We start from the raw sequence: 23,185 nt of genomic DNA, 5'->3' as shown, positions 1-23,185 counted from the left end.
GCCAAAGGATAAAAGAGCACATGGTGTTGGCAGAGATTCGCCTAGTTTGGCCACGGTTGTGGGAAACGGGAGGCAAGTCCCAGAGCATCGCAGGGACTGCCTCACTGGGCTCCTCCCAAAGACTCTGAGTTCTATGCTTAGGGAAGGAAAACTTTCCTCCACCCTCTTACGTTCTTTTCATGGGGCCTGCTAATTAAACTGACAAAAGGCAGATCAGCAGGAGGAAAAGGCACATACATTTTTACTGACGTGACTGTTGATTCCACGCACGGGAGCTTCACGGGAAAAAAAGTGAAACCCAAAGAAGCAGTGAGGCTCAGAAGCGTCTACACCATCTTCAGAAAAGACACAAAATCGTGGAGAAGTAGGCAGACGAAGGGGAGGTTGGGCTTCTGGGGACAGTGAATGTGAGAAAGGAAATACAAAGGGAAACCAGCGGAAGATAAGGGTTATTTTAGGTCTGTTTGGGCAGATTCATCTAGACGCTGACTTTTTGCTATCCTCAGCGCTATAGAACTCCCCCAGAGAGGAGACTTATAGTGGTCCTTCTTTTCCTGAAGTTTCTGAGTTTAGTCAGTTAAGGGAAGCTCTAAGAAGTCTTTTGCCTATACATCCACTGATTTCTAATTGCCTTCAGCTCAAAATGATCGGTGTGTCAACGTGGCGTGCGTGGGGATGGCATACAGGGAGTCCTTCCGCCTCTCCGATGTAGGGTGGTCTGCGCAAAGAACCCGGGCTTCCAGGCCTGCTCCTAAAATGACCTGGGTGTGCCCTCTGGATCGCCAGCCACTCCAGAGCACACAGGTAGAATCTGCTCATCGTTCCTGCCACCGCCTACAGTCCCTCCTGTGCGTCACCTTACTTAGTCTGCACGCTGCTTGTGACAGGAGGAGCACTGTCCGTACTTCCCCGATAAGGAAGCTGAGGCCGGAGATTTTCTGTCCCCTGGCCGAGGCGGCCTCTGGTAAGCAGCTCTGGTGGCCAGAAGGCAGGTTTTTCGTCCACATCACGTGTCTTGACAGGGCACTGATGGGGTCCCTTCGGCAGGGGAGAGATTCTGGTGGTTTCTGTCTCTGTGCGAGGGGGTCGACGCTAGGGCATGGCTCCAGGCAACACGGTCTCTGGGGTGGGACCTCTGTTCCATCCAAACCTAAATGACAGGACAGGAGTTTCTTGGGAAGATGGGTGGGGAGGAAACTCCTCGGGGAAGTAAAGCCGTGGATTCAAAACTGCTGAAAGAAAGAAAGAAAGAAAGAAAAGGAAAAGGAAGAAACTCACAGCACACATTTACAAAGGGTAAATCCTACCCGGCCAGGACAATAGTCCTTAACTACACTAAGTGAGAGGTGACTTGGCTGAAGGACTGCAGAGACGCCTTTAATTTGATCTGGTTTTACACAAAGATCTCTGCCCTCAGCGAGGGAGCGAAGGCTGCAGAGTCTCGTCACAGCCATCACGAGTGTCTGCTCAGGGGTCGCGCATCTCTGCTCCACACGTCATTTCTCGGACGCTGACTTAGGGCCCGCGGTGGGACCGCAAGCGTGTTCCGTACCAGAAGCGTGTTCCGCGTGTGGCCACGGACCTGGAGGCCGGCTCAGGTGGCGGCTTCGATGGTTCCAGCCCAGGTTCGTGAACAGAGACACGTCCATCTACGCTCTCTGCAGTGGGAGGGTTATTGGAGATGGTTTGTAATTATCTAAGGAGTAAAGTCATCGCTCCTGCCTCTCCTTCCTTTGGCGCGGGCGGGACACAAAGCCACATGGAAAACTGTCCTCCTCCACGTAACTGATGCTCAGCAAGTGCCTGGCTCCCTCGTGCTTTAAGGGCTGCCGGGAGACGGACATCCGTCCAAAGAAACCAGACGCAACTGATCAGAAGGATCAATTAGCGCCCACGTTTGCCGGGTTGGTGCATTCTGTCATTAGAAGCGACAGCGCAACCTCGGGGCCAACAGACCGCGCCGGAGACCCGCCCAGAAACCACGGCGACAGTGCCCCCCCAGGCTACGTCCGCCCGGATTAAACTCTCGCTCCACAGTTCATTTAAAGGTTGATGAGATTTACATTAGGAATCATGACCCAAGATATCAATCCTCTGCAGTCCTTAAAGGAATATTTGATTGGGCTCGTTGGCTCCTGTTTATCCGAGACAGACCAGAGAAACACGCTGACATTTTACAAAGAATTTCCGAAGTCCTGTTAAAGAACTCAGGACGCTCATTTAACCAAGACTCCACTTAGTAAAACCCGAAAGATTTCTGTGATCTGAAGAGAAACTGGAGTATTTTCTTCATACCTGGGCGGCTCGGTCAGATAAGCATCTCCCTCGGCTCGGGTCATGATCGCAGGGTCCTGGGATGGCCTCGGGTTCCCTGCTCCGCGGGGAGCCTGCTTCCGGCTTCTCCCTCTCCCGTACTCCCCCTGCTTGTGCTTTCTCTCTCTTAAATAAATACATAAAATCTCAAAAAGAGAGAGAGAGAGAGAAGGAAGGGAATAAAGAAAAGGAAGAAGAGGAGAAACAAACGTCCAGTAAAGACTTTGAGATGAGGTGCTAAGGCTGAGACAGGACGCTTGCCATCTGTCTTGCCCGCGCAGAGCCCAGGCACCCAAGAATGAGGGGCTCGGGGGCATCCCTGCGGAGGCCCCGCTGGGTCGTCAAAACCACGCCAGCACCCAATGGGAGCGTCAGGAATCCAATGAGAGCGGTGACTTTTTTTTTTTTTTAATGATTTTGTTTACTAATTTGGAAGAGACAGAGAATGTGCCCACGCATGAGTCGGGGGAGGGGCGAGGGACTCCGAAGCAGACTTCCCTCCGAGCCTGGAGTCCCCTGTGGGGCTCGATCTCACAACCGTGTGCTCACGAGCTGAGCGGAAACCAAGATCCGGAGGCTCAACCCACTGAGCCACCGAGACACCCCAAGAGTGGTGCCAGTTTCCAGGGAGGACGTGCCTCGTTCTCACCCTCATGACCTCAGGTAACGTCGGCACGTCACAGCAGCAAAGCTAGGCCCCCCTCCGCGGTGGTCCTCCGACATTCATGCCCACCATCTCGCCCACGAAGGTCTCCGGGGCAGCTAGCGTGGCACCCGGCTCAGGGGTGCACAGCACACGTTCGTTCTCAGTTAGGAGCTGAGTGGGGCACACTTGTCACACGCTCCTGGCTGCCTCACCGCATGTGTTCCCCTTTCCCTCAGCAAAAGAACTCCAGCTTTGCACGTGGCACCTCGGCAAAGATATTTCCCTGCCCCCCTTGCAGCTAGGCATGACATGGGACTCGATCCCGACCAATGTATGGGGCTTCTTTAAAGGACAGAACGTGAGCTCCCCCTCCACCTCTTTCTGGCTGCAGTGTGGAAGCGATGGCTGGTGCCTGGGCAGCCATTTTTGACCATGAAGCAGAAGGCCAAGAATGTCAGAGCAGCCAGATGGACGCGTCTGGGGCTCTGCACCCCAGAAAGCCGTCACTGCGGGCCTGGGGCGCTGCTTCTGGACTTGGCTACGTGAGGGAGAAAGCATCCCACCTTGCGTAAGCCGTGGCGTTTATTTTTATTTTTTTCTGTGTATCTGTTAGAGTCAACCTAGCCTAATTCTCACTGATGTTCAAGATTCCTGAATTAGGCCGTTGAAAGGAGTTTACGAACGGAATTCAAATGACCAAACGGAGGTGAGGCTCAGGGGGAGTGGAGAAGACGCAGAAGGGCAGGAGGACATCACCGGAGTGGGGGCTTCTCCCCCCGCCCTGGGCCAGGTGATCTCGCGCCTGAGGTCCTTGTGGCTCTGTGTGCCTGCACGCTTCCTTCTCGCAGGGCCCTGCGTCAGACTCCGGGACAGCCCAGCTGGGCCGTTTGTGAGCATGGAGGTCTTCTGTCCCGCAGGAGAAACAGAACAAGACTGTGTTTTGGTGATTTAGAACTTGAACCGGACATCAGCCTTAAGGAGAATCAGGAGAAAAAAGGGCCTGGCTGAAGTTCTCCAAAATGCCACTGACTGTTATTTCAGATTCGTTCTTACCCCTCGGAGTGTGGTCCCAGGGCAGGCGGTGTGGTGTGGGTGCAGGTGGGGCTTTGCGGCAAAGGCAGGATCTCAGGTCCGAGTTCGGACCCAATGTTTGTGTACATGCATGTGTTGGAGAAACCTGCATGTCTGCGGTGTCTATGGCCTCAAAGCCTGGGTCGACTATGCACCCCGAGCCCGTACACGAGAAAGTCCTACGCCCGTACGCTGTGGCTCCGGGTGTCTGCAGGGAGCGGTGGACACTCACAGGGTGTCCCGAGACAGAACTCGGTCCTGACACTGTCTGCTTGGAGTTAGTGCCGGCCCCATAGTTGACAGGCTCAGCCCCAGGAGATGACCCAGCTGCCGACACGGGTCCCCTGTCTCAGCCGTCACCTGTCCTTCTGACTGACGGGAGAATTGCTCACTGCTGCAGGACAAGTTATTACAAAGGACACAGCTCAGGAACCAGGTGCCAGATGGGAGGGATGCAGACAGCAATGCTTGGGGGAGACAGAAAGGAGCCCCCGTGCCCTGTCCAGGGTGCCAGCGCCTGTCCCAGTGCCTCCACGAGCCCACGAGCCCAGAGGTTCACCAACCCTCCTTGCGGGTTGTCATGGAGGTTTCATTACACGGGCATGAGCGAATGAACCATTGGCCCCTTATGACCGATTCCCCTCAGTTCCTCTCCCCTCCTCAGAGATCAGGGAACGGGGCTGGAGGTTCCAACCCCGCCCTTGAGTGGCTGGGTCCCCCGGCCACTGACCCCATCCTCGGGGACTTTCCAGAAGTCACCCCAGCATGAACTGACGTGTGGTTCCAAGGTCTGGGTGAAAACACCCCTTTCACCATCGTGAAACCGTGAGGGTTTCAGGAGCTCTGGGCCAGGAACGGGGACATGGACCAAATCACGATGCCACATCCTGATGTAGCTGGGAGGAAAAGGGTTCTGTCTGGAGGTGGAGCCACTATGAAGTCACTCATGTCCAGGTTGACCAGACAATACTGTCCTCTACTCGGAGCTCAGTTTCTGTCCCGGGGTCACTGGCTCCCCTTGATGCCCCTCGGCCTGAACTTGGAGGATGTCACTCAGCAATCCTGTCACCGGACTGGCCTTGCCACCCATCTACGGCTTCGCGGCCAGGGGTGTGAAGTGACCGTCACCGTCGGAGGCACGGTGACGGACCGCAGGGACAGCCGTCTGAATCCGCAGGTGAACGCGGGGCTGCAGGCCGTGTGCTGCGGGGCCGTGGGGGAAGAGCCGTGCTCGCGGAGACACAGCCTCTCGTGAATCTGACCCCGGATCCCAGGATGAGAGGACATGTCCGCCGAAGGCGTTCGGGCGAGCGGGAGAGCCACGGAGGGGGCAGGCTGGCGAGGACCCTGTGCGGGGACAGTCCCCGCGGTTCCGGGCCGTTGTCGCAAACATGCGTGCCTGCCGAGATCCCTCACGTCAGTGAAGGAAATGCGCCCCGCGAGACAGCCGCAGGCCTGCAGGGGAGGGGTGCAGGCGGGCGGGGGGCCAAGGACGCCCCACGGGGCGAGGGGAAGGAACCGGCACTGGCCGACCGCTGCTCGTCGCCGGCCACCGCCACGCAGGAACCACGTGTTAGCCGCGCCGGGGTCAGCAGGGAGCAAACGCTGCACTCTGTGCGCGGAGAAGACCCTCGGACGGGAGGGTACCTGGAGGGGCTTCATAGCAGCGTCCATCTGGGCTGTGGGCGGGGGGTCATGCTCGCTGCCCGCGCCCCTCTCTGGGCAAGAGAAGAGTTTCCTCGACACCCGCAGATCCGTGTCAGCCCGGGGACGTGACTGGGGACATCCTTGGCCCTTGGTGGGCAGAGAGCGTGTCTGTGTGTTCAGGTGGGCGGGTGGGCTGTTAGTCCCTCCGTGCTCCGAATCCAGGACACCCGAGCGGAGCCCCTTCCAGTCCTTTCTCTTCAGAAGTGAGAAGTGAGTGCCAGGACGCTCCCAGTCGGCCCGAGCACGGCGGTCTCGCGGTCATGCGCCGGTGCCGGCAGAATCCCGTGCACCGTGGCCTCCCTTCAGCTTAATCCGTGCCATCCCCCGAGTCCCCTAACTCCTTACTGGCTCAAGTTTTTTTTTTTTTTTCTTCCTATTTGTTTGTTTTTAGATCGATTCCTACAAAACATGATGACGATAAGCTCCCAGGGGTCCTTTATTTTGTTGCCTTTTGAGGAATAGAGTGTAGCTCTTGTCTCCCCCGCCACATGTCCTCCTCTCTCTCTTTTTCCCCCTCTTCCTATTTTGCAAGTTGTGGCTGCTACACGTAGCCCAGAGAGGGCTCCGGGGACAGCAGTACCACCTGCTTCTGACCCTCCTGCGCGCTGCTCCGGTGTGACACACACACGCCCGGCTCCCGGAGGACCCCTTCACCAACGGCTGTTTTTTGGGGGCGTCACAGAACAATAACAGGACGTGGAGTGCTGACCTTTCTCAGAACCTTTCCTTTGTTTGGTATTTCCACGCTTCCCCTCAAAAAAGGCTTTTTCCAACAGAACCAACCCATCCAGCCTAGTTCTGCACAACAAAGCAAAGCCAGTTTCCTAGACAGAGCACAAGTGAGGGCTGACCCCGTTCGTGATACGCCGCACGATCCTCTCAAGCCTCATTTATGTTGGCAGCTCTCCCTCACCACCTGGAGGAGGGCTCCGTACCTGACGGCCACCCCTGGGGCGTGGCTCCTGGCTGGTAATGTCACCCTCATGGAGCGACCCGTTTGTGGCCACATATTCAGCGACACCCTGAAAGCCTCCGTGACGAGGGTCGCCACACCTACGGGGAGGGACCCGCAGGGGTGTAGCTGGTCCGCCCTGCTGGAAGCACCTCCCTTCTTGCAATGGAGGGAGGGAAAGATCTGGGATTGGTTTCGGGACCTCAAGGGGACACGAAGGGTTGGGGCACCGCTGACAGCTCCCAGGCTGCCCTGTCCGTCCTCTGATGGCCTGAGAGGACCTCACAGACCCTTTCAGCACAGGTTCACCTTTTGGGTGAAGGGTTATTTACCTCCAGGATTCTTACACATCTTGATACATGGCTTGCTATAGATTTAAAAAAATCAAACTTCAGGGAATTCGGTGAAAAGTAAATTTCATTTTCTCAATTTCTTAGTTTTTTTGTTTTTTGTTTTTGCCCAGCATCACCACTGTAAACATTCGTGTGCGTTCTTTCCACAGTAGTTACTGAATTCCCGTTGCATCCCAAGCGATGTGGTGGCCTTGGGAGGTGCTGTGGACAAGGAAGGCTCTGTCCTCGTGGGGTTCACATTCAGGGGCGGTGGCCGTGTGGTCATTGGAGGTAAATGAGCAAGTTAATGAATGCACAGGGGGCAGCGGGCTGGGGTAGCGGGCCATGGCGATGGTGGATGACCGTCGTGGGTTGGTAGACCAAAGGGCCCTGCGGTCCCTGCAGTAACATGCTGCATCCGGGGTGTGTATCTGAAATCCATGACTTCTCTCCTAGAGCAGGAACCAGGGCAGGAAGCACCCGCGTCTGTGTGTCCACCTCGGTTTTCATACCCTTGCAAGGGGGGGCGGTGCTGGAGAGCCTTCCGAGGACAAGAGCTGGAGACGGGGCGGGGGTCCCCTGGTGCTGAAGAGCGTTTGTTTTCTGGTCGCTGGAGGAGGTGGAGACATGAGCACACAGGCTAAGCACGGGTGAGACGGCCCTCCAGGGGACAGCCCGAGGAACCAACTTTTAACAAAAGTCCGTGTTGCCCTCATGAGGTCCTTTCTTCCTCCCTATGCTTAGCAGCATTCCCAGGGAGGGCGAGCAGGTCCTCATCAGAGGGAGCGGGGCGGGGAGCAGTTATGTACCGCCTTCCCGGGGTGCGCCCACACCTCTCTCTCTGCCTCTGTCCTCACCTCCCTGAGCACCCCAGCCTTACTGACTTCCGGGTCAGCGTTCTCGCCGAGTTTCAGCGCAGGACGGCGGCACGACCGACACGCACCAGGTTCTCCTTGTAAAAATGTGATGCGTGGCAGGAGCTTGAGATCCTGAGGAACCTCCCAGGTGGCCCGACCTTGCCGCCTTCCGTCCCATTTCTGTTTGCACCTGTTCTCCTCTTGCAAGTGGACCACAGTGCCGAGGAGCAGGCTGTGGGGGCCGCCTCTGTGCTCCACCCCAGCCCCGACCCTACCGCTGGAGGACAATGCTCTGTGGCTGGAGGTCCCGCGTGTCACTGAAGGGACCAGAGCCATTTTCTGGTTTTCAGGACCCAGGGGCCGAGAGCATCTGCGGCAAACATGTGCTTTTCCCGGGGCTGGCTGTTGGATGAGGTGCTCGAGGGCCATCAGAGATGGGACATGAGGAGCCCACGGCAAAGCTGCCTGTGACAGATGGAGGGCTGGTGTCCCCCCAAGTTCATACGCTGAGACCCCCATTGTGATGGTGTTAAGAGGCAGGATTTTTTTGGGGGGGTAAGATCATCAGGGGGGCACCCCACGATGGGACCAGTGTCCTTATAACAGAGACCCCAAAGAGCCCATTGCCCCTTCTGTCGTGGGAGGACGCAGTGAGAAGACGCGGTCTGTGAACCGGGAAGTGGGGTCCCGGCAGACACCAGGCCCGCCGCCGTCTGGATCCCGGACCTCCAGCCTCCAGAGCTCGTTGGAGCCCCATCGGTGGAGAGGGTTGAGCTACCTCGGTCCCCACACAGCGAACCCTGGGTGGCAGGCCTCAGGGCCATGGGGGGAGGTGGGGGAAGAGAAGTGGTTCTCACTCAAGGTGGCGGCGGGCACAGAATGAGGACTGGGATGAGTGGAACCCTAAGAATCCCAAGGAGATTTTCTTGGCCTGCCTGGTGTGCACAATATTCCCTTCCCGTGAGGTTTCTCTTGTCATCGCCTCAAAGTCTCTTTGTATTTCAATGACACTTTGTACCCGCCTGTCACCTGTCTGACCCCGACCGGGTGCGGACGGAAAATTTTCCTTCTCTGGCCTAAAGAGAGGCCTAGACGTTGTATCCTGGTGGTCACGACATTTTACATCAGAGGCCATCTGGTGAGGTGGGGAGAGAAATTCTCTGGTCCCAGTCGCGGAGCCGCATAGGACAATTAGACACTCTGCATCCCAGGGGGATGGGCGTCTGCTTGTCTTCCCGCTCTGCGGGGTCAGGTCTGGTCCTGCCCAGAGCACAGGCTTTCAGACTGACCCACACTGCGCTGACGTCGGGGACACGGCCACCCTCGTTATTTCCCTTCCGCACTCAGTGAATGCGAGCGGAGGCTGGAGGTCCCACGAATGAGACACACAATTAATAAGTCAGTTCAGTCTATACTTGTCTCATGTTCAGAGCCCGTGGACCTTGAGGGATGTTTACTTTGGAACGTGTTGAAATTCGGATCTTGCGTCCTGTTCTGGGGCCTGCTGCGTCACAGACAGAAACGAACTTCTTGTTGCTGAAGGGACAAATTCCTGGGGTCTGACGCTCTCAAGCACTTACATATGTGCATGAGGCACCACGAGAGATGACCCTGGGTGTGATGTAACCCTCCGTCCAGGGGTGGCCTGTCATTGGTGAACCTCTTGTTCTTGGATGGGACACGTCCCTAAGGGGAGTCCAGGTCGTCTCCGGTGCGCTCGATGCGAGGAGGGTTTCTGCGTGCCTTCGGGGGCTGCTGTTTATTGGGGCTCAGACTTGGTTCCGTTTGCAGACCCTTAAGCACATCGCTTTTGCTATGAAATCACGTCTTCCCAAGGAGACTACGGGTCTGACTTTACTCTTAAGACGACAATCTTGGGTCACGGCCGGCGCACGGAGAGAGCTCACGAATCGACTCTGACTCAAGACACTGGCCTGTGGCGTCACGTTGCTCATCCGTTTGCAGAGCTGGACGACTGACGTGGGCCGGGGTCCAGCTCACACCTGGCTCGTGAAGAATGTCCCAATCTCCCGTTGATGTGGGTCTCTCCACTGGTAACAGGACCTGTGGGGGCACTTCGGGTCATCCCGGACAGGTTTAGAAAACCGAACCACCCGGGCAAGTCAGGGTTGGAAATAGATGTTGTCCTCAGATGGGGTTCCCGGGCTCACCCCAGAATGGAGAAACACCCCCGATGGAGAGGGGCCGGTGGACCGGGAGCCTCACACCACCTCAGTTAGATGAACCTGCCTCTCAGCACAGGAAAGGGAATGTCGTATCCATCTTGTGATGATTTTTATTTATTTGGCGTTAGGGGGACTTACTGGTGAGGAGGTGAGGAGACTCTGGGAGTGCCCTCAGCCATGAAAAGCCGTGCAGGAGACTGAAATAACTTGGGGGAGCGAACCCTGGTTTATCACAGGTTTGCCCGTTTGCTGGTTACAAAAACAATTTCGACTAATTCCGAAAGGGGTCTTATTCGCAGAATCCCAGCCTTTTCAATTTGAAGCAGTTAATCCTCAACCTGCATTCAAAACCGGGATTAATATTCACAACCTCCTTACCAGGAAAATGCCATTAAGCTGATCCTGGCTTATTCAAAAGAGTGTAATTTAATGCGATGGTGACTTCCTAGCTGAGTACGTACCTTCTTAGTTGTGAATTAGAGCCCTGAAAATTCTCAACACCTTTCATTCACAGGTCGTCTTCTCCCCACATTTTAAATCACTGGGATCTTACTGTCGTGGTGACTGAGGGTTTGTTTTCCAAACTGTTTCTTGTGTGGCAACTCAGGGTAGCCTGATTAAAAAGTTTAAACATTGCTTACCGAGTCAGCCTCTAGAGGGAAACATCTCATTTTAACGAGGCCCTCGGGAGGCCGCGGATCATGCTGCCCAACACGAGGCTTTACGTTTCGTGCCTCCTGCTAAAAATAACCGCACAACACCGGCCAGCGCCAGCGTTATCTTTCAATGCAACCCTGGCGATCTCAGTGGGATGTCCTTTAAGAATGGCAACGCTCCATTAGGTTAAAGCAAAACCCAACGTTTCTTCGTAACTACCCAGGCTCTGTGATTACAGGCGCGGAGACATCCCCGCTGGCTGGGGGGTGTGGGTGGGGGTTCTGCATAATCCTGCTTCTCCTGTGGTGGCTTCTGACACTTCCCTTTCCTCACTGCTAATTGTGCAGCGCAAGGTAGGGAAGAAAGAGCACGGCCAGCCTCCCTTAGCTTGCAGCCAGCGAGCGAGCGTCTGGAGGGATGTGACTGATGCCGCTGAGAGCGGGGTGCCTGGGAAGGGTCTCTCGTCTGCAGAGAAGCAAGGGTTTGGTCACACTGCGTCATGCTGGGGGGGTCTCCGGAGTCCAGTGCCCGTCTGGATGGATTTACAGACTCCAAGCCCTCGTGGGCCACAGTGAATACAGATGGAGTTCCGGGGGCTAAAATGCAAGCTGACTTGTAAGCCCATCAGACTTTCATCCAGCCGCGCAGCCCTCCTGACTCTGCTCGGAGATGCTCCATCATCTACTTAAAGAAGGAATGAGAAGGAGCTCGCTAAACCCCAAGGTGTTTGAGCTGGTCGAGTGCACTGAATTTCTCTCCGCTGGTCCTTCTTTTACGTGCGAGTGACACTTCATACCACTAATGGTTCCGCAGCCGACGGGAAAATAGAGAGGAGTCAACCCACAGAGCCTTCCAGACGTGCGAATTCTAACGTAAGTCAGATAATTTCTCATGACCCTCATCTGTGGTCACATCTCACATGGACTGCACCAATGACCACACGCTTTTCCGAAGAGAAATCCAAGGTCCCTGTGGGTAGAGGCTTATCACAGTGCCACCAGCAACGTTTTCGAGAAGGTTTTTGGGGCCAACCCGTAGGCGGGGCTGTTTATGAGCCCCTGGGGACAGGCTGGGAGGGGAGGGAGAAACACACTTGTGCGCTGGAAAGGACCATTTTGTGCAAAAGTGAACGAGGGAGAAGAGGCCAGAGTCAATCCGAGGGATTATTCTGACGGGACCCACAGTGCTCTCTCTCCCGAGTGGCTGTCGGGATTGTCGTGCAAAGCCTGTTGGAACAGTGGGGCACCTCCCTCATGGTTTCTACTCCTCCCTCCTCAGCATCCCGGGTATCAGACCACAGGACAAGAGGGCATAGAAACACAGTCTTCGGAATTATTAATTTATACTCCCAGCTTAATGCACGTGTGGAATCCGAGGAGTAGTGCGGGCCTGAGATTTGCTTGTAATGGATTCCCATGCGAAGCAGTCATTGTTTAAGGATGGGCACAAGAAACACAACTCAAATGATGTCATGTTTAAAAATTCGTGTGGTGCAAAAACAATGAATACTGTTATGCTGAAAAGAAATAAAAAATTAAAAAAAAATTTATAAAACAAAACAGTTCCTTAAGCCCCCTCTCTCACACCCACAGGGAAAGCCGTGGTGTTGGAGAAGAACACGGTGGTTATTGCAAGTTCAACCGAAGGAGTAGAAAGCTGATAGAGGCTTTTCCTTGATGGAAATCTCCTAGAAGGACTTCTGCTCCAAGTTGGCCTTGGGGGGTGTTCACACTGTGAAGGGTGCTTTGGCACTCGGCTGATTTAGAGCTCCGCTGTGGGGCCCGTCAGCCTGAGCAGAGTCTGGCCCGGCTTGGGCGGCCACCGTGACTTTCCCGCACGCGTACCTGCGGGTCTTTCCGGCGCACACCTGTGTTATCGGCCTCGGCTCGTGGGCACTGAGGACTGCATCTTTAAGTAAAGAAGATGCAACTCTCTCACAGATAAGCACACAAAGGAACGCACTCTTTTGCACCTCCTGGGCTTTCATTTTGAAGAATTTATCTGCTCAGTTCTCTTTGGAACCAGGCTTTTATTCAATAAAGGTAAAAGAAGGCTTCTGCATTAAGTCTCCGGTGAAAACATTTGGCTTTCCAGTGGAGACTTTTGTTTCCAGTGAATGTAAAGGACCGACTCGCGCAGAGTGAAAAAATTGTGCAGGTGAAGCAGTGATTCTACTGAATCCGTAACATTGATTCGCCCGCGCTGTGCGTCTCTGAACACAAACGTATCCCTGGTGAATGCAGTGCGTACGACATCCCGTCTGTGTACAGTGCCAGTTCTCCTTCCTTCCTTCCTTCCTTCCTCCCTCCCTCCCTTCCTTCTTCCTTCCTTCCCTCCTTCACTGTCCTTTCACAGAACTAATCATGCATCTGACTCAGTGTCTCTGGTTCCCCTCTCCACTTCCCCCATCACTGTAAGCAGGTGGCCATTCCCAGAGCTTCACGGACACCACCTGTCGAGGTCTTGGGGGTCCCTGTCACTGGCCCTGGGGTGTCCCCTGCCCGCCTGCCCTGGGTCACTGTGCCTTCTGGAAGGCCTGCTGCAGCCTTCTCCTGCCTTGCCGGCTGCCACTTCTCAGCTCTGTTTGCTGGGCCTCCTCGTCTCCCCGCGCGCTGGCTGTGGGCCGTGCGGGGTTCCCTCCTTCCTCCCAGGCTGCCGTGCCATGCTCTCTCCCAGCGAGCCCATCTCAAGCCACGACTTTAACGCCCAGCTGCATGCGGACAATCCCAGAGGCACAACCTGGTTTAGAGCCCCGGGCATCCATCGGTGTGCTCTGGAGCCCTGCTGATTTCAGTGAGCATCTCCAATAAAATGGTCCTCACGGTGTTGGCTACGTCCCCAAGTCTTCATCCCCGTCCGCATTTCTGAAATATGATGATTATCTACCTTTTGTTAAAGACACCAACGAAACCTTCATTCTTGATTTCTCTGTCCCTGAGACCCAACATCCCATCGGGGAGGGTCCCACAGGCCTTTGGATTGGGGTGGACCCACGGCAGAGCCTTCCGACCTCTCACTGCCTCTGGACTTCTTCCTTGCTTCCCTGGAGCAAAGAAAGTGTGTTGAGTTTATGAAGCTGTGAGTCAATCTCCAGCAATATCCACTGTGCTTCCTTCTAGGTGGGAACACGACCCAGACACCCTCCCGGAGGCCCCAGCGCATTCCTTCCCCTGCCCCTCCATAGCCCCCTGGCTTTCTGCTCTTGGAGACGCCACCCCTGATTCTCTTATCAGCCCTAGTATTCCCATCCCCCCGTGCACAGTCCCGTAATCAGACAGACAGCTGCTGTCAGCGCCTTCACTGAAAGCAGAGGACACCTGTCGGAGGACACGTGTTGGGAGCACTCACTCTGGCTTGCGCGGGCTCTGATGGGCCGGCAACGCTTAACAAGAGGCCTGCTTTGGGGACAGGTTTGTGGTTTCTCGTTGTTTTGTACCAGCCCCCGATGGGAGTTAGGACCTTTTCTTTTGTTCCGAGCCCAGGAGTCGATTGTGCATTTCAGGGTGGGCTTTACGTCGGATTCGCTGGAGATGGCACCGAGCATGTGGGCTCTCTGACCCCAGCCTTAGGGGAGCTTGACTTCCTGGTGGAGCCCCCACGTCTGCGTGTCTCCAGACCTTGAGAGCCTGTGAAATTCCAGTTCATTTTTGCTTGGTTTGGCTGGTGCCGACAAGGCAAAAGCTATTCTGGGCCTGGCTCAGCCTCCCGGGCTCCTGGCGAGTTGTCCATCCTGACAATTACTTATTGTCCTGTTGGTGGGCCAGTAACTTTAAAATGACCTGGTTCAGGGTTCAACCATCCTTTTATTACTTCCAAAGAAGAAGATGATCTGAATAACCTGGGGTGCCTCATTTCTGGAAACGGAACTCCTCTGGCTTAGTTTCCAAAATGTGGCTGCTTTTCTTTCCTACACTCTTTTAAGAAAAAATTATTGTGAGTTTATACCTTTCAAAACATCTTCTTCCATATTTTACAGTGGGAGTTTAAGAAAGGGCCAAAATAAATGTGCGCGTTATCCACTCTTTTCATTTACAAGTCTGGCCCTTGTATCTTCACGATGCCACAGTGTTCTTCCTCTGGCCAAGGGAAACACACGAAGCTCCAAAAACAATTTTGGGGGGGAGGTACTCTAGCTGAACTGAAACCTGGAAAGATAGCAATTTTAAAAAGAAAAATGAGTCAGGTGTATTTTCTTAAGTATGTTTAAGTAAATATTACCATTTTTTTAAAAAAAAGCAATATTTATGGATTTTAAAAGAACATAATCAAACTTATGCACTAAAAAGTGGTTGCCTTCCAGATAATTCCTTTGCAAGTACCCATAGTTTGTTCGATTGTTCCTTCCTCCCTCCCTCCTCTCCTCCCCTCTCCTCTCCTTTCCTCTCCTCTCCTCTCCCTTCCTTTCCTTTCCTTTCTTTTCTTCCTTCCTCCCTTCCTGCTTCCTTCCTTCCTTCTTTCTTTTCACCAAAGCCCAGTCTTCAAAAAATTTTAACCCTAGCAGTGTGTCATAAGAAAGTGGAGCTGACATTTTGAAAACAGCCAAAAGTCCCATCAGTCAACTATCAGGAACGTCCAACTAGTGTGTTGACATTTTGATAACCACGTGTGAGTGTATGTGTGTTGTGTGTGCACGACTTTAAAGGAATAATTACTGGTAGTTGCTTACATGACTGAGGGCAATTCTAAAGGGAGGCTCTGATAGATATTGAGACGGTGTTTGGGTTCCAGGGGAGGTCAGTGACTTAGCTTTCCAAGATGACAATGCTGGCAATGTGTCGCCTCCACACTCCCCGAGGAAGAGAGCCACTGTGCCCGCACAGACCTCCCATCCTTGCTTTTCTGACTATTTACTACTTCCTGGATGACATACCAGCTTCCTGTACTTTCAAGGCTCTCCTCTTACATCTTTCTTTGTTCCTGTAGTTTCTGGATAAAAAACTCGTGATTCTGGATTTCTATGCACCTGAGCCACCTTGTGAGTGGCTTGCCAGCTTGGCGTGTATTTCTAAAGCTGTATCCATCGAAATTATTAAAATAGAACTTAAAAATAATGAAAAACTCCACACAGTCATTTATCTCTTAGACACTCAATTTTCACCAGTTCTTACATTTTTTGTTATAGAAGTTATACATCTCTCAAAAAGGAAGCAAACTGATTTATTTTAATTTCAGAATAAAAAGGATTTAAATAAACAAAATCATGGAGAAATTAGCTATGGGTAAAGAGAAAAAAACTCAACCTCACATCTTGTACAAAAATGGATTAAAAGTGGATCATAGATTTACATGTAAAACATAAAACTAAAAAAAAAATTCATAGAAAATAACATAAGAAAAAATCTTCATGCCAGGATTTGGTGAAGAGTCCTTTGATATGACACCAATGATGCACTCCAGAAAAGAAAAATAATATATATATAAATTGGACTTCATCAAATTAAAAACATTTGCCTTGAAAAACACTCAAAAAAGAGCTTTTGGATACTCTTAAGAGAAAGATCCTGTGCAGATAAGCTACAGGCAGGAGAAAATACTTGTGAACCATGCATCTGACAAAGGACTAGTATGTAGAATATATAAAGAACTCTTAAACTTAACATTAAAACAAACAGTTCAATTAGAAAATAGCAAAAGACATGAAGAGAAGTTTCACTGAAAAGGATTTTTGATGGCAAAAAAGCACATGGAAAGATGTTTGGTATCACTAGCTCTTAGGGAAATTCAAATTTAAAAGCCATATGAATTATTATTACACATGTGCTGGACCAGCTAAAATAAAAAATAGCATCAAGACCAAATGCTGGTGGGGACGTGGAGAATTTGAGTCTCTCCTACATGGATGGTAGGAATATGAAATAGTATGGTCGACCCTGGAAAACAGTGTGGCAAATTCTCAAAAAACCAAATACACACTTCCCGTGTAATCCAACAATTGCTGTCCTGGGCATTTATTCCGGGAAAAGTTATGCTAGCACTAATGAGGACAGATAATTGTTTGAAGCAACTTGATTTGTAATAGGCAAAAACTGGAAACAACCAAAATGTCCCCCTGTAGACTGATGCTTAGACAGACTATGGCATGTTCATACTGGGGAATATTACTCAGCTAGAAACAATAATAAACTGTGATTTTAGCAACTTGAACCAGTCTCAAGGACATTATACTGAGTATAAAAGCACTGATCTGAAAAGGTCACTTGCTGTATAATTCTGTTTGTATAACATTATTAAAACAACACAATTAGAATAAAGGAAAACAGATTAGTGGTTGTCAGGGGTTAGAGACAGTGGGGTGGGGAGCAGGGGAGGTAGATAGGATTAAGAAGAGATACACATTAATTTTCCAGGGCTTCTGTTAAAAAAAACAACAAAAAAAACTACAAAACAGGGGAATTAGAACAATGGGAATTTATTCCTTCACAGTTCTGGAGGCTAGAAGTTTGAAATCATGGTGTTGGCAGAGCCATGCTCCCTCTGAAGACTGCAAGGGGAGATTGGGATCCTTCCTTGCCTCTTCCAGTTTTTAGTGGTCATTGGCCATCATTGGCGGTCCTTGGCTTTGAGATGCATCTTTCCGGTCCCTGTCTCCATCTTTGTGTGGTCTCTTCCCTGTGATTGTCTGTGTCTCTTCTTATAAGGACACCAGTCACTGGGTTTAGGGCTCACTATAATTCAGTATAACCTTATCTCATCTTGATTACATCTGCAAAGACCCTACCTCCAAATAAGGCCACATCCGCAGGTGCGGGGGAGAAGAACTGACCATATCTTTGTGGAGGACCCAACTCAACCAGGTAATACCAGGGAGACCTTTGTGGTGATGAAATATCCCATATTTTGTAGAGCCCACGGTAAGTTACACACATCTGCACAAATGATAAAGCAACATAGGAGTAGGCCCACGGGTTGTATCCATGTCATTTCCTGCTTTTGAAATTGTACAGTCCATGTATAAGACACAACCACTGGGGGAGACTGGGTGAAAGGTGCCTGGGACCTCTCTGCATTATCTCTGCAACTTCATGGGAATCTGTGACTATTTTAAAATAAGACGTTAAAAAAAGTAAAAAAAGTAAACATCAGAACCTGCACATGCCTATTTATAGAGCTTTCTTTGTAATTGCCAAAAGCTTGGAGGCAACCAAGATGTCGTCCGGTGGATGACGGATAATAAACTGGTCCATCCAGACAACAGACCATTATCTAGCAGCAAAAAGAAATGAACTATCAAGCCATGACTAGGCAATGTAAATGCATCTTGTTATGTGAATAATGATATTGTTAAGTGAATAATAATATTATTAAGTGAATAATCTAGGAAGGTTATAGCAGCATGATCCCAACTTTATGACATTCTGGAAAAGGCTAAACTAGAGACACAGTAAAAAGGTGGTTGTTGTTGTTGTTGGTGTGTGTGTGTGTGTGCGTGTGTGTGTGTGTGTGTGTGCAGGGATGAATAGAAGGAGCCCACAGGATTTTTAGGGCACCGAAAACACCCAGTACCCTGTGTGATACCATAATGATGGACACATGTCCAAACCTACAGAACACGCAATACCACAGGTGACCCCTAAGCTTAACAATGGACTCGGGTGATGATGACATGTCAGTGTGGATTCATCCCTTGTAACCACAGCACTTGGTGGGGATGATGACAGTGGGGAAGGCTGAGCATGTGTGGAGGGTGGGGTTATGTGGGAAATCTTACGCTTGATTTTCAATTTTGCTGTGAACCAGAAACTGCTCTAAAAATGGTTATTAATTAAAAAAAATCTTCTTTCTATGTCCTTCTACCCTCAGGTTGAATTAGGTTATATAATAGAACCTTTACTGTGTGTGAGACGCTCATACACACAGGCACCCACTCCACATAAACAGACACCCCATATCTGTGCTGCTTGAGGTTCGTGGGCATCTCTGTAGAGCAAAGGACAGTTCTTCCAGTCAGATAATCAAGAGTTCCCTTGAGGAAGTGGTGAACACCAGCTGGAGAAGAAGTCAGAACCATCTCACCAAGCTGGAGCTCTTTTCATGGCTTCGCACTTGAGCGTCGCATACCTTATTTCTGTCAGCGCCATGCGGTTGTCCACTGGCCTGACCAATCAAGAACTGGTTGTGAGCTACATCCTTGACTGAGAAACATCACGAGTCTCTTGAGAGGAATGTAAGGTTCTCGTTGATCTCGGTGACCCCCAAATCAGAGTCTTTCCAAAAAATCTGCTTTTCCCTAATAAGCACCCACCTTGGCTTTGTTTAGGTACCTGAGGAAAGGCTGGAAAGCTGACCACCCACACGCTCACCGTCATTTATGGCGTCCGTTTGTTTCTGACACTCATACCCTTTTGGAGTGAATTGGAGCTGTCGGTTCTTTTTGGAAAGAAAGTAGTCACCGACAAATTTATAGTCCAGATTTTCTTTTTACTCCTGTGACAAGGCAGTCCCTTTTCATGTGGACCTAATGAAGAGTCTTTTTAAGCCTCATTATGTGGAAATTGGAGATATGGTTTTAGTGATAAATGCCTCACAGCTTCTTCATTGAGAAATAGCTCCAAAATGTCGGCTGCCTCGCCCTTCGGTTTTGTGTGGCAGGTAAAGTGCCACGTTTCGCGTGGGATATGAAGTGATGTATTCGTTTCCTGCCTCGTGGTTGACAAATATGTCCTATGGCAAATGCCCTATTCCCTACTAGCGTCATAGGAACAGGAGAAAAGCGCTGGCGCCTTCAGAAGGTTGTCTTTCCGCGCTCTGATGACCCGATGGTGCAGCCAAACTCACAATGTGGAAAACGGAACATTTTATGAAGTTCATACATTTTCAAAATTGCTCCCACAATGATGTTTCATTTTGTGTTAGGACTGGAATGATGGCCTCGATCTATTCCAGAAAGCTTCAACGTCGCCTCCGGTGAGAAGGGAAAGCTCGTATTTTGAGGCCACCGACTGCAGCCCATTCAGCTCTCACAAGGGAGCGTACGCCAGCTCCTTTTATGGTGGAGAAAACAGTGATGTATGAGAATCTCTTTATCCACATCCCTCCATCAGTCTTCTGGGCGTGTGGATCCGCCAGCCTGGCTTCTGCAGCAGGATTAAATGTAATGTCTCCCAGCGAGCTCGTGAATAGCAACCCTCTTCCACTCTCTGTATGTAAACTCCCTTTTTAGTGAATAAAGCTATTAGTCGACTCAAGTATTGACGTTTTTATGGGATTGTTTTTGGAAAAGACGACCATAATTCTAAATTCAACATATGGAAGTGGTCAAATTGTGTTCCTACTGTGTAAAACGTTTGAATAATAGCCTACTGCATTCTCTTGGCCAGGACACAGAGAGAAGCTTGATTAATTTCACCAGTATCCCTTAATCTCCCTCCTTGGCTCTCATCCCACTCTGCAAGGCTTGATAAATCTTACGTCCCCTGAAGATTATTACAGTTCCTAATAGTCTTACGACACTAGAAAGAAGCTAGGCTCAATGGCACAAAATGCATCCAACAAATGAAATCACATAAATAATTTAGATTTCACAATTTAATTTTTATGGGGTGCTTTTTTGTTGTTGTAGTTGTTGTTTATGGGGAATAATAAGGATTGTTGGCTCAGCCTGCAGTAAATAAAGGGGGGACATTTTGACACCAAAAATTTCAGTGTTGTTGCCATCTTTTCCCGAAAGCAGTATGAAACTACCCAACTCCAGCCTAAGATCATGCTTATGTTCATAAATAATATCACCAGAGAGGCAAATACACACACACACACGAACACACATCTGTCTCCTATTTTTTAAATAAAATTAGCTAATCTGCTCCCTTTCTTCTTGAAAATATTTTTCTTTCATGAGTCTAGGGCAAATCTGACATATCTTTGTCTGTTTTGAAATCATCTGTGCTGGGGCTCCCGGGTGGCTCATTCAGTTAAGCATCTGCCTTTGGCTGAGGTCATGATCCCGGGATCTTGGGATTGAGCCCCACATTGGGCTCCCTGCTCAGTGGGTAGTCTGCCTCTCTCTCTCCCTCTGCCTGCTTCTCCCCCTGGTTATGTTCTCTCTCTCTGTTAAATAGAGAAATAAAATCTTTAAAAAAAGAAAAAGAAAAGAAAGAATCTGTGCTGACTTGTGATCTTCAGTAAGTATTTCTTAAGAATTCTCTTAAGAATTAACACATTTATTGAGCTCCTTCTATATGCCAAGGACTCTGCTAAGTACCATGAGGGATGGATGTCGGGGAATTAGGACGCATACCCTTGTTCCCAAGAGTTAGTCCCTCACAAACATGTGAGACTTTAGAGAAGAAATATAAAAGTTTCCAAATAATGCGAGAGCAAATGCAAGATAGTACATAACGGACCCATGAATACAGAAAAGTCTGTTGACACCACAGAGGTAGAGATTGGTTCAGGATTTTGCTTTAGGATAGCTTTCAATTAGTCCCAATAAAAACATTTGTAGTGAACAACGTATAAAATCCTACATCACATTTACAATGTAATTAATGGACCAGAAATGTTTAGAGTTGTTTATGCGAGTCGTCCGTGTGGCCGAAACTCTCCGTCTTAGGTTGACTGAACGCCAAGCTGAATGTTTAAACATGTCTTAAGGCTTCGTCCTTTTTACAGAGAGCTGAGTCGCATTTACTCAAACATCTCATGATGTTGTGGGCCGTGCTGAGGGTAGAACGGAATGGGGGGAAACAGGACAAAACAGACACATCTCCTGCCTTCCTGGTGCGTGTGAATCATCTGTCCTCAGAGCGGGAGGGGTGGGACGTGAATGATCCCTACACTCATGGGACACTTGCTCAGCCACCAGGCAAATGTTTATAGACGTGTATCTCACACACTCACATGCACACATACTCTCTCGCACACACATACACCCAATGTAAGGACGTTTGTCCATTCCCACTAGCGTGTGGGGGCGCACGGTCCTTCTGAGGCCTTGCAGGGTCACTCAGAGACTGTTCCAATGGTGGCTGGGCGGGGATGGACAGTGTGAACAGCCGTCCTTCCCATGCAGGGTGACGGCTGGCTCCTTCAGTGCCCTCCACATGGCCGCTCTCCTCGGTAGACCAGATGGCTACCTTCCACGCGTGCGAATCTGGGTGTCTTACGAGCTTGTGGCAAAATGTCACGGGGTCATTTCTATGCCCCTCATTGATCATCCAGGTCACAGGGTGAGCCGGAGTCAAGAGGAGAAAAGGAGACCTCGCCGGGGTAGGAAGAGGACGGCTCACACGCAGAGAAGGGTGGCTGTCGGTGGCCACATTTTAGGTATGCACACATCTACCTACATACCCATCCCGTCCGGGCTTCACAGCGATCTTCCGAAGAGAGGGTTTCACTCTTATTTTGTGAGTATTTTTTTTGCGTGAGAAAATGGAGGCTTCAAGCTATGGAAAGATTGGTGTGTGGCTGGATGTGCAGGGTGCACGGTGGTGGGGAGGGGGTGTGCACGTGGGGTGTGGGGTGAGCACAGGAAACGGGGCAGCACGGAGAAGGACCAGGCCCTGGGTGTGGAGCTGGATCGGGAGCTGCATCGGGACCTGTGAGCGGATGGGACCAGGAGGAGTTTCTCAAGGTTCCAGGGAGCAGGAAGACAGGCGGGACCATTGTTATGTCCAACCTAAAGCCCCAATATCGTCTCATCATCTTTCTGAAGAATTCCCCGGCAATCTGAACAACTCAAGAAAGGGTTTCAGTGAAACTTTGTTTCCTCCGATGACCTCTCCTTCTGTTTCTGAAAGCACTCAGGGTGTGTGTGTGTGTGTGTGTGTCCAAACAGAGACAAGTGCAGCTCTTCTTCCTTCAAGCCCCCGGTCCGTAGCAGAGCGCCCCGTGCTTGTGGGCTCTCAGTAAATATTTGCTGAATGCATGGAAGGAGCTCACAGTTTCACTGACCTCCTTGGTTTTACGGATTGTTATGGAAGGACTGAGGCTGCCTTGAACCCAGGCATCGCAGCGAGTGTCCGCAGCTGTGACAGCAAGAATCAGGGTGCATCCTCCCGCTGGCCTCGGGTGACAGCTAGAGAGTGAGGGGACCTGCATCCCCCCACCCCCCAGAGAGTTGCAGGTGGGTAAAACACAGGTACGACGGGGCTTTCTTGGAGGAAGAACGGTAGGAGGTTTCAGTTCTTGTGTTCCCAAAGGCAATCCATTTCTCTTGTGGCCTTTCTTTAATTTAAAAGATTTTATTCCGTAGAGCGGTTTAAAGTCCACAGAACGACGGAGCCGAGAAGGACCAAGTTCCCGCACACGCTCTTCCTCCCGCGTGTTGCTCCGGCTTATATCCTCCAGGCGTGACTCAGTGTGGTGCGCACCAGACAGACTGGAAATGCCCATTTCATTTTGGCTTCTCCAGGGCAGTGCCCCAAAGAGAACAGCTGAGAGCTGACTTTGTTTGTAAATGCTGCACGTGGGGTTAGCGCCCTTGCCCCCGGGGGTGAGCGGGCGCGTCCACGTTCGCCTGTCCACTG

This window comes from Martes martes (genome assembly GCF_963455335.1).
Source record: "Martes martes genome assembly, chromosome: 8".
In the NCBI taxonomy this organism is placed as follows: Eukaryota; Metazoa; Chordata; class Mammalia; order Carnivora; family Mustelidae; genus Martes; species Martes martes.
Note: the sequence above shows the minus strand (reverse complement) of the source record.